At 36.4% G+C, this 17107-nt stretch overlaps 1 long non-coding RNA gene and 1 pseudogene across 4 annotated transcripts in view; one reads left to right on the forward strand and one right to left on the reverse strand.

Annotated features, from left to right (window-relative positions):
- Positions 1-17107, reverse strand: part of LOC119537368 — a 379219-nt gene that overhangs the window by 133656 nt on the left and 228456 nt on the right. For 3 of the 4 annotated variants that reach the window (XR_005217423.1, XR_005217422.1, XR_005217424.1), the window contains 2 exons: positions 11453-11585; positions 11268-11336 (listed from right to left, as the gene is read on the reverse strand). This is a non-coding gene — a long non-coding RNA (uncharacterized LOC119537368). Of the gene's footprint in view, positions 1-11267; positions 11337-11452; positions 11586-15556; positions 15572-17107 lie in introns of those variants that run through there. The other variant, XR_005217425.1, reaches the window with a different exon arrangement.
- LOC119537340 lies at positions 14268-15949 on the forward strand (annotated as a pseudogene).

Consider the following 17107-nt stretch of genomic DNA (forward strand, 5'->3'; position numbering starts at 1 on the left):
CACATGACTTGTGTGTATGTGATGATGGTGACAACATGTGTGTTGGGGGAGGGGAGTGAGAATAAAGAGCAGGTGGCATGGGAAGGGGATTTCTCTCGAGTTCATAATACTTTCTCCTCATATCTCAAACTTTTGCCTCTTCTAGGTTAATATGTTATTTTAACACACTGTTTTTGTTTTCACTGACTGATTTGAATGATAGCTGGGTCCTGTTTGGTTGGAAAATGTGATCTTCCAATGCTTTGTCATTTTTGTTAGTGATCAGTCCCTTATTCTATTGATGGCTTGATGATTGCTGTTGATTGTACTGTATTTATTCAGGCAGTCAATTATTCCTTTATTAGTGTTTCCTTTCCTTTTCTCATTAAGTAAATCTTTAAGTCCCTACTAACTGACAAATATTCTGCTTGGCATAGTTTATTCTTTCCTTGCTTCTAGCTTGGAAATTATGCCATTTCTAATGTGAAACATGGAAAGTATTTGAAATGTATTAACTAAGATATCAGAATTAAGCATAAGTTTGTTTCCCATAGAGTGTTGAGCATCAAATCCAGTCTTATTCCTGACAGATATATTGGTCAATGGAACCATGTATACAGATCCATTTAGTTCTTAATTTATTTCCAAAGGAAGACTGTAGTGCAATAGACTAGTTGAGGTAACTACAAATATGCTTATCTATAAACGGAGAAGAATTTCATACTGGTATGGGTCAAAAGTTTCCTACATACAAAACCAGCTTTGTTTACTGGACAAACAAAATCTAAGTTTCCACATCTATCCAGAGGCTAAGAAAAGAAAAGCAACTAGCATGTATGAACATTAATTCATTCAACTGATTCTTTTTTTAAGTACTCTGCTAGGGACTAGGGATAAAAAAATGATTAAAACATGAGCCTTGCCCTTAAAGAACTTACTCCCTCAAGAAGTAGATGAATCAGATAAGTAAATCAATTATTATAATATAGCTGTGATAAGATATGACAAAAGTGCAGCATGCTATGAGAGAACAAAAAGTGGGTAACTAAATTAGATTGGGAGAGCAGGGTAAGAGGATAAGATTCCAGAACTGAGTTTTTAGGCACAAGAATTGAATTAGATGAAGAAAGGGGCCAAGGAAAAGTGATGTATAAAATAGCACAATGAGATTGGGAATGCCTTTTGTCTTCATGTGCTTAAAAAGTACTGGCTCAATATAAAAGAAGGGTGGGATGGGGGTAGTTAAATATCCCTTACACGGACCACATTCTGTCTGGCCTTTTCAGTTCCTTATTTCCTTTTTCCTAACCCCTCTTTACCCCACAGTTTCAGGACAGAGCCACAAAGAAAATCTAGTCTTTGGTCATTTCAGAATTTGAAAGGTGCTGTAAGTGTACTGGTGGGGTATATTAAATGGGCCTTCATGTCCACTGGGCCTTCTTACTAACTGGCTTTGGTAAGAGCACAGAGAAACAGTAATAGATGAGGTCACAATATACTTGTGTGTGCCTATAGAGATGTTGGCACCTGTGGAAATGACTTCTCTCTCTCTGCCAATGTTTTCTTTTACCTGAATTCAATGCCTTGAATAATAGGAAATTAGTTGTAAAGACCTTCAATATGTTTCCTATGTGAACAACATTAAGAAAAGGAATCAAGACAATTCTCAGCAAGAAGACTAACCTGAAGATTACCTCTAGTGTTTTATATATTAAAGGTGTTTATTAGAAATGTCCATTCCTTTTGTGAATTCTATGCCTAGCTAACTCCCCCTCATGTTCCCCACTCAGGTCTCAGCTGAAATGACTTTTTTTTTTTTTTTCCAGAGAAGCCCTGTTTGACCTTTATTAGGTCATATCCTTCTGTTGTTTTCTTTCTTAGTACCCTGCACTTTTCCTTTGTAGGACTTAGCATGACTCCAATTAAATAATGAGTTGTGTATTTAATGGTTTCACAACACTCTAGAAGTAGAGTGTTAGGGACAGGACTTGGTCTTATACTGCTACATCCACAATGCCTAGCAGCATTCCTGGTATATAGTTGGTGCTCAATAAATATTTTTAAATGATTCATTTAGCCTTTATCTCAGTTTCATTGAGACTGAAAAGCAACAAAATAGAAATGGAGCAGAGTTACTCAATGAGACCAGATCTGTAGACCCTAGAGCTAACCAGAACCCCCCTCAAGATCTTCAAAACTGACACTGGCTTCAAGGAGATTTCACATCATGGGATTAGATCACTTTCTTTCTACTCCTCTTACCTGGCCTCTCCCCACCCAAGTTTGGTTCAAAACGAACCCAGTATCTTTCTATTATGCGTGTCAGGACATTTGTATTGTTGCAACTTGTTTTCCTCGGGCCAGTGCTTCCTTTGTGATTGAGTACCACCACAGCTAGTCAGTGTGCCAAGCATTTGGGATAAAAAACAAATGAAGAGACGTGGACCTGACTTCAGGAGAGCAGAGGATACCATGTGAGTGGCAAGACTAGAGAAGACCCCATCAGTCTCCAGGGAATCACTGCCTGTAATTATACCACGAGAGCATCGCCCTTTCAGCTTGAGGGGTTTAATCCCTGTTAAAAGGCACATTATCCTGGGAAGTATAACTCTTTTTTAGCTATAAGCAACCACTTTTACTGCTGTATGAATGAAGGTTCTGAGAGCAGGCTTTGGCCCAGAGGACAGAGGGACAGAGAACAAGACTGTTGGGAGCCTGAGAGGAAAAGGGGAAGGGAGTGAGTGCCAGTAAACTGAGAAAGGGGTAAAAATGAAACAGCTAGAAGAACAGTGCTTAGCGCATAATAGACAGAAGGCAATGCTTGAGAGTAAATAATAGATAAACTGCTTTCTTCAAAATGATTGAGGCCTGGTCCTTTTTCAGGCTGTTTCCTTAGGTAGGAATTTCAGGTTGAGAAAAAGTTTTCAAAATAAGAAACAGATAGCTCCAGCTGTTTGGAGTTGATGTCAAATCCCAGTTATACTTCCAGACTCTAGGACTTCATAGGGAGAACATGCAAAATGTATTTTTTTTCCTACCTCCACTAATTAAAGAGGTTTTATATTTTCAGAAATGTTATAAGAAGGAGTTATACCCTGTTTCAAAGGTACTATATAAGCTTGAGTTTACAACCATTTGTCTGGTTCTCTTAGCTAGTCCCCCAATTTTTTTCTCATCAAAGAAACTACAGTAGACACACACTGGTCATGAGAACTAGTGGTAAAGTTTCAAAAGAGGACAAATGCCATACTGATGCCTGAATACTAAAGTTCTTTTTCTATGTCTGTGAGTATAATGCTTGCTTACACATACAAGCAAAGAACACAATTAGCATACTAATTTGATTCTCTATCTAAAGAATGGAAGATTCTTTTGACACAGACAGCTGTCCATGAGTAACTAGGGTGACCCTTGGTCAGTTTTCCATCTGTCTTAGAGTAAAAAGTCCAGGCTTTAGCCTACACTAGCTGTATGACCTTGGGCAGCTTTCTTACGTTGCTTTTTCTCAGTATCTTCGTCTATAAAATGGGGGCACATCTAATACCTGCCTCAGAGGGTTGTTGTAAGGGTTAGGTTAGCACCTTGCTTATAGTAGACACTCCTGTAGTGTTTTTAACTCTTCTTCTACCTATCCATAAAGAAAAAGAGGATAGAGAGAGGCTTTACTCAATCAGTTTTGAGTTTCTCTATGAGCTGCGTGGGACTGAGTTTACTTTGGGTTTATTAGAGGGCCGAGAATTCTGCAACATGAAGTCACCATTCCCTTTTGCCCTCAGCTCACAGGGTTGTAGGACTCCAAGGATAGATGAGCTGGAGCAAGGAGTGGCTGCTATCTGGGAATGCCTTTGGCCCATCTTCAGTGGTCGTTGGCAGCTCTCAGAATATCAGGTTGATAAATCTCAATAACACCAAATATAATTGCATGATTACAATTTCCTGATATCTTTCTATTCAGATTTCTCCTTAGAACAGTGGGTTCTACACCTTGGTTGTACATTGGAATTGCCTATGGAGCTTTAAAAGCTGAGGCCTGGGGCATCGTCAGAGTTGCTGATTTAAGTTACCTTGGGTATAACATCAGCACTGGGCTTTTAAAAAGCTCCTCTGAGAATCATCACAGTTGAACACAGAAAACTTCAAAAATAGTTTTGGTTTCGATGTGAAGTCCAAGTTAACACATGCCAATAATGCAATTAATAAAAAGCCAGAAGTTTTGTTGTGGTACATAAAATTAATTTCAAGCTGTTAACAATATTTTGGTATTTTAAGAGTATTTGAATCCTAGTTTAATGTAAACATGCTCTGTCCTGTGCTGTTCATAAATTCTAGGCTGGATAAGGCAACATGGTGTGCAGAGGCACCAGGCTGGAAGAAGAAGAGCAGCATGATGTGCCCTATCATTTGAATTCTGGATTATTCCTAAAAGTCAGTGTTGGTGCAGAGAGACAGCTCCAGGGATCTTAGGCTCTCTTATGTTTAGCTGCTCTGCCAGTTTGGTGCCAATTTTGTGAATCAGATATTTTTCAACCCCTGTTATGAGACTCTGGTATATCATGATCAATTGTGATTGAGGTATGTTGCAAGAAATGTGAACTAATAATAAAGTCCTGGGGTTTGCAGACAACATACTAAAAAATTTAATTATAGTGAACTCAAAGTTATCCTTGTAGTAGAATTGCTTTCACTTGCACCCTAAATACACTGTCTGGAATGGGGGAACATGGTGAAGTAAAAACTATCATGGGGGGCTGTTATTTAACATGAGTGCTGGGGGTTCTGCTAAAGCCAAACCCCCAAGTCGAAGAGGCATCTCATGGGGCCTCAGGTTTACAGCAGTGCATACTAAAGGGATGGAGGAGAGAGGGGGGATAAAGGATCCTCTCTGTGTTCTGGTGCCCAGTCTCCTTTTGAGGAAGGTGAGGATCTTGTTTTCTTATACTGGAGAAGAAAGCCTGTTTACAAGGTCACACCTTAAGTCATCCCTCAACTGAAAATGGAAAAAAAAAAGACAAATAATTCTGTCAATATTTGTCATCACCAAAAATCAGTTTATAAACATGTCAAGTGTAAACACAAAATTTTTAGGAAAACTAAGCCCGATAGTAGTAAATATTTAGGGGTGATGATGGTTCTTCTTGATATTTGTGGTAATTGTGATCTTATCAGTAATTTTAATGTTTTCTGCTGAAGAAGAAGGAATGGGTATTTCATTTAGCTTTTACATTTGCTAATGAAGTTGCTAGTTGCCTTCAAAAATTACAAGTTAGGCCATTTAGCCCAACTCTTTGATATTTTTCTCTTTTGAGGTTTCTTAAACAAAAGGGAAAATGAAGCTTGAAGAGGAGCCCAGTGCGGGGAGAAGGGAACAGGGAAAGTATTCAGTTTAAATGGTCATTGTAGTTGTCATGGTGGTGATGACAGCATTAATAAATAAATCTCTCATGAGAAATGTTTTCAAAGCAATTATGTGCAAATGGGAACATATAACTTTGCTTTTTGAGATATGTGAGCTATTTTGAATATAATTTATGATGTGTCTTGCTTAGCATAATTTTTTCTAGCGAAGAATTTTGAATACAAAATAAAGGAAGAGTGATTTGTGAAGAACTTAGAATACTCTGAAATCACCTGGACCCTGTTCTTCATTCTTACACTAATTTTCCTTGTTTAAAACAAATTACTTAATTGGTGTATGCTTTAGGGCCTCAATATTTATTTCAACACTTCCACTTATTAGTGAGTAAAATATGTGAGTCCTGTGAGTTAAATGAAACAAAATATCAAATAAATTTAAGATCTTACTGTATTTTATAGGACAATGGATCTAATTGGGCAAGTACACTAAAAATATATTTTTAGGATTAGAGTCCGCATGATCATATGGCAAGTGAAGGGTCACTTTTCGACTTTACATCAAATGGATTCCTATTACTAAGGACTTCACAATTCATGAGTGATAGCCCAAGAATGAATTGCTTAAGAGAAAATCGAGAATATTTTGGGATGCTCCCCTAACCTCTCAAAGCAGAGGACAACTGTTCTCACTTCCCACAACACGTTCCATGGGGCCACTTTCTGAGACAGAATTCTACAAAGGGTAGTGTGATACATACGGCATTCATTGCACCACTGATTCTGAAACATTCTGTTTTCCATTCCCTCCGTCTCTTGCTATTTATTTTACGCTACTATTTATTTTACACTAATCCTAGCCTACTGGTGACAGTATATGAAATCGCAGTTTTTCATCCTTCAGATAATTTCTGGCTCTGTGGTCTTAGATCCATCACTTTTTACTGAGCTTTTACATCACTAGAGACAGGTTTGTATTTTAATAAAGTTTCCAAGCCTCCAGGGCCCTCTCCCCTGAAACAGCTCCAGCTCCCTAGAGCTGCTGAAGAGTTGACAGAGAGAGTAGAAGCTTTTGTGGCCAGTGATGCCGATGGCAGATAACTCCAGCTGTCATTACAAGATCATCCAGATAAGGCGGAACAATCAAGTAGGGGCTTACAGTCCACTTGAGTTTTTCTGATTGTAAAACCAGCCATTTTTCAATTTAAATAATTTAAGGATTCCAGCTTCTCTATACTCTAAGGCTCATTTAGCCTCTTATTAGCTAACTGTTTCTCCAGTTCAAGAGGTGGAAGGAAAGAGTGCAGATTTTTGTTGTTGTTAATTCACAGCAGTGGGTAGTGGTATGTAAATAAAAAATAAGCCAAACAAATTTGGTGAGAAGAGAGAATGGAAATCCATACAAATAATCATAGTTGATTTTAAAAAAGTTAATTAAAAGGAATAAAAAGGGACAAATACTGCATGGCCTAGCATATATTAATAGGTAAATGACATAGAGGAGAATGTATTAGAAAATTCATTCCCAGATAACTAGAAGCAGCAAATAAACTAACACGGCTCTTAATTTTAACTCAGAAATCCCAAATACTTTTCTTTTCTAAGTCTTTTTTTCTAATACTTTTCCTTACAGTATTCTGACAATGATCTTATCTATCTTACATTGTTCCCTCTTCTCTCATTTCAGGTTAGGGAAAAACAAAACAAAACAGCTGGATAAGATGTCAGTGCCAGAAACAGCTAATATGGCTTGTGCTCCCCGTGTTTCTTCTTTTAAACACTAGAGCACTTGCAGTGACTTCATCCCTGGACTTTAGGCTCTGCAGTGTCAGGGGCCTTGTCTGATATGCTCATTACTGTATTCCCAGCATTTAGCACTGTGACCAAATATTTGTTGAGTGATTGAATTAATGGGATGAGCAAAAAGGATTGGTAAATATAGACAGAGCAAGTTAACATAACATACTCACTACTTTATAGGTCTTTTTTCTTTTTTTTTTTTTTTAATTTGCAAAGGTTTGATTAGATGAGAATTTCCCAAAATGTTAGTCCTGAAAAATAAAGTAGAATTTTTTGGAAAAAAAAGGGAGAATCTATGGAAAAATAGTTTGGGATATTCTATATTATAGAAAGTTCAAAGAGGTCTTTACTATATGACTTTTCAGAGTTTTTGAGATGCATATTTTCCTTGTGAATTTCCTAGAGAAGGATATAGCATCCTACATTTCCCAAAACTATTTGACCATGTTTCTCTTTCACCTGGCACGGCTTGTGGGAATAGTGTGCAATAAAAAATGCTTTGGGAAAATTAAACATCTTAATTCAGTTATATTTCCTTTAATTTTCTTTCTTTAGGATTTAAGTCCTAATTATTTCTTTCTACCCTGAAAATTTCCCCAAAGTGTTACTTTACTAAATAATAGACGAATCAATATTTTAACTGACTGCAATAATGCACCCAAAATGAATGGTATTGCTAATAAAGGGTTTGAAATTTGGGGTTACAATATGTTACTAAACTGCATTTATCACCTACATACAACATGCTTAGTAAGTGTCTTGATTTTTAACATAGAGTTATCGATCTCTTAGTGTGTGCTTTTAATAATATAGTTTAGGATGCCTTCACATAAAGACCCGTGACTGTGTCGGAAAATAAACACTGCAAGTGTATTGTAGTTTAGTATAGTGAGTGTGAAACTAGGAGACAAAAATCTGGGTTATGAAATGGACATTGCCACTGACTCATTGTGGGACCTGGAGTACGACTCCACTGTCCTTATCTATACAGTGGCCCCTGTAAGTTTTTCAAACCCTCCCCCCCAGTATGGGATTCCCCTAAACAAATATTACATGGAATTCTAATATACACAGCAGATAAAAAGAGATAAAAAGCAGAGGTGCTCTGATCTCAAGGGGAAGGAAATCACTTGGCCTCCCCTTCCCCTATGGCCCTGAGTATCCCCACGTAGCCTAAGAGTTCAGGGGAACACAGTTTGAAAACCACAAGGCAAGTTACTCTTTAGGGTTCTTTCCAAATCTTACTCCTAGAAGCAGTAGGAATGTTTGTGCCCATATTAAGTCCTGTGAACCCCTGTAATTTTATACAGCTCCATCTAGCATTCACTTTAAGAAAATAGAATACTGCCATATTACCTATTGCAAACACTTTTTGAATTTCAACAAATATTTTAGTTTAAAAAATAAAATAAAAATATTACCAGAATATACTCTTCCATAAGTTACTTTATGAATGCATTTCAACATATACACTTGGTGAGTTAAAATTGAAAACAAATATTGCCACTGAAAAGTTGTCCATTTATATAGTTAAGAATCTCTTAGATTCCAATGTGCAAGCTTTTACTAAAAACAAGAAGTGTTAATTACATAAATTTGCGTATTCTTGTCAAATCATTATACTATATTATGATTAATAAACAATAGAGAAATGAATGCAAAACTATTCAACAGAAATACTGCTTCTTGAACAGCCTTTAAAATTATGATATGTTTACTGAAAAAATGCATTCCTCATGACAGGGCTACAAAAGCAATATTAACCTCCTTGAAATTTAATAGCAAAGTCAGACAAGTGTAAAAATCAGTAACAGAAGTGATAACGTAACCACTTTTGTTAAGATTGTATATAGGATAAAACAGATATTTAAAGCTATAGTAAGATCTGTGTAAATAAAGGGTCCGTCAGAAGATTCACATGAGCAACACAACTAAAATCATGATGCAGATTATTCTAAAGATAGCATTCTTGGAAATGAAAAACCTTGTGCTTTCTTTTGCTTTTCTTATTTTGGACACTGCTGCTTTTGCAATTTTTTTATAGGATGTCAGACATTAAACTTGCCCTTAAATATACATACATTTATTTTAGGGAGGGGGGGCAGGCATTTGTTACACTGACAAATTACTAATGACCTTTAGTTAAAAGGTAGATTGCTAACACTGTCTTTAATGTACAAATAATGAGTCATTCTAATCTGCAATCAAATGGGATGTTTGCTTCTACAAAAAATATAATTCATCCGACAAAGTAGCATTAATAATAAACCAAGAAGTCCAGAGTAGTGGTTAAAATATATGATGAAATATACACTATAAAATTGCATTTACCACAAAACCCATTACTTTCCCAGTCAGATAATGTTGATTTTTAAAATAGATTCATGTTTTAAAATATTTCTTTGTTAGTGTAACCCTAAAATATTTCATTAAAATCTCTTATGAAGTTTTTACTTATATTAGAGAACGCTAGCTTGAGACATATTTTTAAAAATAAAGGTCAAAAGTCATAAAGGATAATAGCTGATGGTTTTGATAATGCTAATTATATATTACTGAGAATAAAGGTAGAAAAGGAAATATGAATACTAAAGAAAGATAAACATTCCAATGCTGGATTTATAAAAAAATAATGAGAAAATGCTTAAAATGTCTTTGTACTTCACTGTCATAATTCAAAGCCATAATGAAGCCTGAATTAAAAATGTCAGTTTCTGTGAGTGTTGATAACTTGGTTCTTTGTTGGGCAAGTCAAAATGTGTCTGTTTGATAGGCAAAAATGATGGGCTAAAAATGGGAGAAGTTGGATCTAAAAAAAGAAACACACACACATACACACAGACACAGACACAGACACACACACACACGCGCACACACAGCTTTTAAAAAAAGGCCCATAATGTTCTTGAAGGAGAAGACTGGTAGGGTAGGAGGCAATATCTTTAGGAAGTCACCAAGCAGCACTAAAAGGCAATGTCCACGGCCAATCAAAACGATTTCTGTGACTGCTGGGGCTCTTGCATCTCTGTCTTTACACTAGACTGGAAACCCTTTGTACTAATTACTAGACTGTACCAGATTTTCTGGTTCAGTTCAATCTTATAATTGACTGACAGTGATGGGCAAGGAAGGGGAAAAATTCAGGCTCACCACTGCAAGCAGAGGGTCAGAAATGGTTACACAGAGAGCTAGTCACAGCCTGGCACTGAGAGCAGGGTTAAGCAAGCATCATCAGCATTTTCTTTTAATTCCCAGATTAAAAAGAAAGTTGGAAAGAAAAAACAACAATCCGTATATGGCTGCTCTCATCTCATAGATCAATTCTTAGCGTGCAATCATTTTAGATAAAATGAACAGAGAATGCTTGAAGTATAAATGATAATTTTAGATGTCATTGATTTTTTATTTTGCTTTTGGGAAGTACAAAGAGGTTTGTCTCCAAAATTCAAATAGGGTGGCCTTGCTAAAGTTAAATAGTTTTTTAATCCAATTTACAAAAACAAGGAAAAACAATGCTGCTATTTCATTGCTAGGGCCAAAATTCTTTGAAGTGCCATGCATACTTAGAAAGCCTATGATATGCTATGTAATCAAAATTAAGCATTTGAAAGCCCTTATCATCATAATCCTCACATCCTTTGCTTGCTTATAGTTCACCAATTTGAACTTACTGTGTATCCCTAGTAGTTAATACAATGACTTATTGACCATGAATCCATATATTTTAAAATAAAAGTTTAAATAATTTATATGAACTTAGAGTTAATGCACTAAGAAAAATAGAACACTTTGAGCACTGGATTAAAGACTGAGTCTGCTGACCACCATTTATTATTTGCTTAGAACTCTTCTCCACCCACTTTATTACTATCTAAAAGAGCAATCCAAGCTTTAGTTACAGCAAACATTAAAAACACAGGTGCCTGAATCAGGGTCAAAATGAGAACTCAGGCCATTCGGTAGGCAAGTGAGAATTATGTACTATCATGTTGAGGTCAGCTTGAAATTTAATCACAGGTTAAGCTGCTTTTTTTTCCTTCTAGGCTAAAGAGTAAGCAACACCTGTGCCAGCAGCAGCTCACATTGCAGTTGACATAGCAGCCGGTTCAATTTTTAGTTACAAGTCAATTACTTACTGGAATAGAAAGGGAACATTTCATTCATTCCATGGATGGCCACTTTTCCGGAGAAACCTGTCAGGCTTTCTTTCTCCAAAAGAAGAAAAGAGAAGAAAAAGTGAAAGTTAAAAATAAGTGATATGCTGTAAAGTTTCAGAGCTAGGCTGGTACACTACAGTAGAGAAGTTGTGCAAATAGCTTACCTTCCAAACACTGAACAGAGTTGTCTTGTAAATGAGGCCTATCCCAGCTGAGAAGTCCTAGGACTTTCCTCATCAGAGTATCAAAACAGGTGAACTAATAGGTGATCTACACCTGAGAAGAGAGACCAGCTGACTGTATGAAAGAAGAGAGCAAATGAGTAAAATGTCTTCCCCCAGCTAAAATCAGCCCTTGTGCAAGGGGAGTTTCAAATGTACTGGCTATACACTTTTGTCCAAAGCTATGGTTCTTTTTTTCTTTTTTTTCTTCTTTCTTTCTTTTTTGCTTTCTTTTCTTTTCTTTTCTTTTTTTTTAGTGAAGCTAGATTAGTTCATACAAAACTCAACAATACAGCACTGAAACCCATTGTTGATATTCAACATTTTTCACATAGCGGAACAGAATAGACAATACGGTATCTAGGAAACCATGGGCTGGATTACAAACTGATGATATCTCATCCTTCTGGGGGCCTGTAATCCTTTTTATTACCTACCACAGTAAGAAAAAAAAAAATCAGTGTGTGGGAGGAACGCTTTCAGAATAAATCAATAACATTGCCATTCTTAGGAAAATAGGATAAATTAAAATGAAATCTTGCTTACAGCACTAAGTTCCAAAATACTATTTGCCTTTTATGCAAGTTAATGATTTTTAAACTTATTCCTTTTATTTTAACCTTTATTTGAACTGCTATAGCCATTTTTTTTATTAAATTGTTTATAAATATTTGCTTAAAACTATGCTCAAAATTAACTTGGACTTTCAATTCCTCATAATAAGTATGTGGCAAGTTATTTATTTCAGTGTCCAAGACTGGAATTAAGGCATCAGTACAAAGTAATTTTCATTAATTTGATTGAAAATACTTGGGTTGGATTATTTGGAAACTATATTTAGTTCTTTCATTCAGAACACACTGAAATTCAAGGTTTTTCAGCTTTCTTACTTGAAATCTAGTTTAATAAATATTTTTCACTTTTTAGCCCCATGTCTTTTTTTTTTTCATGTTTTAAATATATTTCTGGATCATATACAAATGAATGCCATTTTTTTTACAAGGAATTTATGCCTATTAATCTTTTTGAAAATCTGGTCCAATCCCCTTTTTAAAAGGCAATCCAGTTCCCATACTTTTCTTAAACCTCCAAATGGTCTAGGTAGCCACAGAAGTGATTGTTCCTACCACTTTCTTTTCATCACTTCTGCAATTGACCAATTGACAACTGATTGATGGTTATCTTTTCACTTCAACAATGAAAGAAATTACCATCACTATAGCTATGTACAGTAAATGCCTCCAGAGTAAATTACATGATTCTAAAATTCTCCTTAGCTCACTTAGTAAAACATCAACACAAAAAAGTTTCTTTTTGCGCCTCCTTTCCTGTACCACAGATTTGGCCTTTCCTGTCAGCTGCAAAAAAAGAACTTGACAGCTTCTTTAAAAAGAGGAGTATAAAGGAACATGAATAAAGGATGGCACTGGGCCTGTGTCAAGCAAGTGGCCATTCTTTGCACTTGGAAAAAAAAATTAGTCATGTGAGCACAGATAAGCCCTATAAGAATACTCTAAAGACCATTTCCAGTGACCTTGAGATTTTCTTTTCTTCCTTAACCATTCCTGAACATTAGAGTAACAACATAGATTCCAAATGCAGAGTCACCAACTGATTTTGAGTAAGTGCTGTTTCTCATTGAAAAGGAAACATCCTTAAATTTTAAACTTTCCATACAGCATTGGAAAGACACCCTTGCTCTTTCTAAAAGGTCTCAAACAAGTGTTATTATGCACATTCATCCATTATCATATGTTGATGGACAAGAGCTTAAATGCCACCCTGAAATCTGAACTTACTGTAAATGTGCATTTTATTCTCACATGAAAGCCTTGAATCTTGTCAAGGAAGGTATTCAAAAACTTTTTTCTGTCCTAGTACAATTAAAGTCATTTTTTTTTCTGGTGAAGTAGATATGCTTCTGTGAAAGATTGGACTGATTTACTCTACCCCTCCCCATTTTTAAAAAAAATCACATTTTTAAAGTGGAAAAAACCAAAAATAGGCTTGATTTCTCATTATTTCCCTTGATGTTTTAGATCCATAAAATTTGTTCCACTGCCTATCTAAAGATAAACTGAGCCAGTTATTTATTTATTTATTTATTTATTTATTTATTTATTTTTATTTTTTAGAATGACTGTTTTGAACTTTTCTCACTCCAACAATATTAACTGATTTCTCTTACCTATCCCCAATTTTATTTTCTGGAGTTTCCTGAAAGGAAGTTATATAGCAATAAAAGAAAGTGGGTTCTATTCTTATTCACTACTGACTGGATTTAGGACTTGGACTAGTTTTCTAATATTTCTGGCCTCAGTTATTTAATAAGATGATAGGTTTTTATGAAATGCCAATTTTTATGTCCTGTATAGTGGTAGGCACTATAATGTATGAGAAATATGAGATGAAATCCTTCCCAGCAGAAGTAGACAATTTATTTGAGGAAACAGGGTATACAGGTAGGAAACAGCTACTAAGTGAAACATTACATATTACACAGATACACATGTATTATAGCATTATATATTGTTGCATGATACTTGTCATACAGATGCCACTAAATGGATTTTGTTCACTTAAAAAAAGATTTATCTTCTATGTCACTTTTGCTATATTTGCCAATATTATTATTCAAATATCCAAGACTATATTCATAAAATCTGCCACATTTATATCTTTGTCCTTGCTCTCCAAGGACATCAACCTAGCCTAGACCTACAAAATGTCATGCCTGCTTTTTCCTGTGGGAGCCATTGGGTTGAGAGAAGCGGGGCCTTCTCCTCTTCCCACCATGGCATGTGCTTGTCTATTGATATGAGTGTACTATGGAAAGGCGGAATCATCTGGCAAAAATGTTACTTTGCCTGCTGTGTTCAAGGCTCCCATTAGACTGGATATTGTGAACTTCGTTCACACAAACTTGCACAAAAACAACGGACAGCCCTATGCTGTCAGTGAGTTAGCAGGTCATCAAACCAGTGCTGTGTCCTGGGCACTGGCAGAGCCATGGCTTGAATTCAAAGGGTTCAAGGCAGTGGGATCCACTGATCCTGCCAGGGTGCCTTTGGATAATGTGTCATAGAGGCCGCATGCTTGCACCAACCCAAACATGGCATCAATGGCACTGTAGAGTAAACACAACACAGAAACAATATACATCTGCTCTGCGCTGGCTGCCTGAGCCTTACCAGCACCGATCATATCTAAAGGTCATTGTACTGAGGAGGTTCCTGAACTTCCTTTGGTAGGCAAAGGTAAAGTTGAAGGATACAAGAAGACCAAGGAAGCTGTTTTGCTTCTTAAGAAACTTAAGGTCTGAGGTGATTTTGGTTGAAAGGGGTTGTTTAGAGTCATGTATGTCACTGATTAAAACTACAAATTTAAATACGGACTTGCATGAACTGGTACAAATGTACAACACTGGTACAAAGAGTTAGTAGAGTGGTGTCGGGGGAGAATACCTGTTATAAGGTATGGACTACAGTTAACAGTAATACCTTAAAATTCTTTCATCAACAGTAACTGGTGTACCACACCAGGGATCAATAATAGGGGAAGATAAGGGATAGGGTGTATTTTGGTGTTTCTTTTTTTGTGTCTACTTGATAATTTTCTTTTCGGAGTAATGAAAATGGTCTAAAAGTGAGTGTGATGATGATAGTACAACTATTTTATAATTAAAAAAAGAAAGAAGGAAAAAGAAACTTAAGACCTGGAATGATATCACAAAGGTCTATGCCTCTCAGTGAATGAGAGCTGGCAAGGGCAAAATGAGAAACCATCATTGCATACAGCGCAGGGGACCGTGCATCATCCATAATAAGGACAATGGTATCATCAAGACCTTCAGAGGCATACTGGAATTACTCTGCTTAATGCAAGGAAGCTGAACATTAAAACTTGCTTCTGGTGGGACATGGGACACATCTGCATTTGGACTGAAAGTGCTTTCCACAAGTCAGGGACCTGTGTGGCACCTGGTGTAAAGCTGCCTCCTTCAAGAGTTACTATCACCTTCCCATGCACAAAATGATGAATACAGACCTTAGCAGAATCTTGAAAAGCCCAGAGATCCAAGGAGCCCTCCGAGCACCATGCAAGAAGATTCATTGCTGAGTCATTAAGAAGAACCCACTGAAAAACGTGAGAATCATGTTGAAACTAAACCCATATGCAAAGACTATGCACCAAAACACCATTCTTTGGTAGACCAGGAATCACAAAGTCAGGGTGGATAAAGCTGCAGCAGCACTAGAAGCCAAATCAGTTGAAAAGGGGGTTCCAGGTGAGAAGCCTGTAGTGGGGGAGAAAGGAGGAAAGAAGGCTATTGGTGTTAAGAAGCCAAAGAAGCAAAAGCCTTTGGGAAGGAAGGCTGCACTTACCAAGAAGCCAGCAGAAAAGAAACCTACCATAGAAGAAAAGAAGCCTGCTTCTTAAATTGCTTCTTCCATAAAAGACAAATCATTGGACATCTTATTTTGAAGAAAGACCAGATCAAAGAGGCAGTGAGGAAAAAAAAGTGTCGTGCCTGCATTAATGAAATTATTTTCAAGACACTGTGGTCTGCGGTCTTTACCCTCAACCAGTCTACCCTGCACTTCACTGCCAGAATAACCTTCCTCCAACTCTGCTTTCATCATGTTACATACTCCTTGGTTCTAGAATACATCATACTTTTTTTTTCCCCTTACTGCATAAAGTTTTAAACTTCCCTGCTTAGTTCCCATGGCGCTGCATAATCTAGTCCCATGGTAGCATGCCTTCAATTTTATTTCAGTATGTCCTTTTCACCAACCAAACTTGATCTTCTTACTATTACATACATGTCTAGATGCACTTCATGCAGTCCCACCTTTACCTTTATCCTAGGTATTCAAGGTCCAGCTAAGCCATAGTTCCCTTATGAATCTTTCCCTGAAGTAGCAGTTAAAGTAGATCTCTCTATTCCCTAAAGTCCTTTTCATTTATTATTGACTTTGATGCACATTTGGCCCAGTTCAAATTTCATCCCCTTTACCAAGATTTCCCTGAGGAAAGGAACAGCATCATTTGCTTCTTTTTATTTACAGTTATTGGCATTCATATGCTCAACAAGTGATTATTCAATAAGAACATAGACCTTGCTTCTGAGGAACTCTCAATTCAGGGAGGAGTTTACATTTGTTGTAAAATTAAGGTGGTGGCTGAACAGCTAAATAAAAATGATCTTCAGGCAGTTGGAAAGATCAGCAGTTCCTTTAAAATGTCTATTGAATTTTTAAAGTAAGTATTTAAATGTTTACATAATGAAGACTGTTTGGGACTTGGAAATTTCCCACAGAACACAGTTGATTTTTGGCCAGTCCACAAAATGCCTGTTTAATCCATAATCTAGGCAAGCTAAGAAAACACAACTATTTATTGAACATTTACTTGTTTGAAACTCTTTAACATGTACTTTATGTAAATTATCTCATTTAGTTTTCAAAATAATCCTATAGCATAAGTGTTATCGTTGCCATTTAACAGATAAGAACACTTAGAGAGGTTAATTGAGTTGCATGAGGTCTAGCTTGTCAGTAAATGGTAGAATTGGGGATTGGAACCTAGTTCTGT

The sequence above is a fragment of the Choloepus didactylus genome, chromosome 1 (assembly GCF_015220235.1).
Source record: "Choloepus didactylus isolate mChoDid1 chromosome 1, mChoDid1.pri, whole genome shotgun sequence".
In the NCBI taxonomy this organism is placed as follows: Eukaryota; Metazoa; Chordata; class Mammalia; order Pilosa; family Megalonychidae; genus Choloepus; species Choloepus didactylus.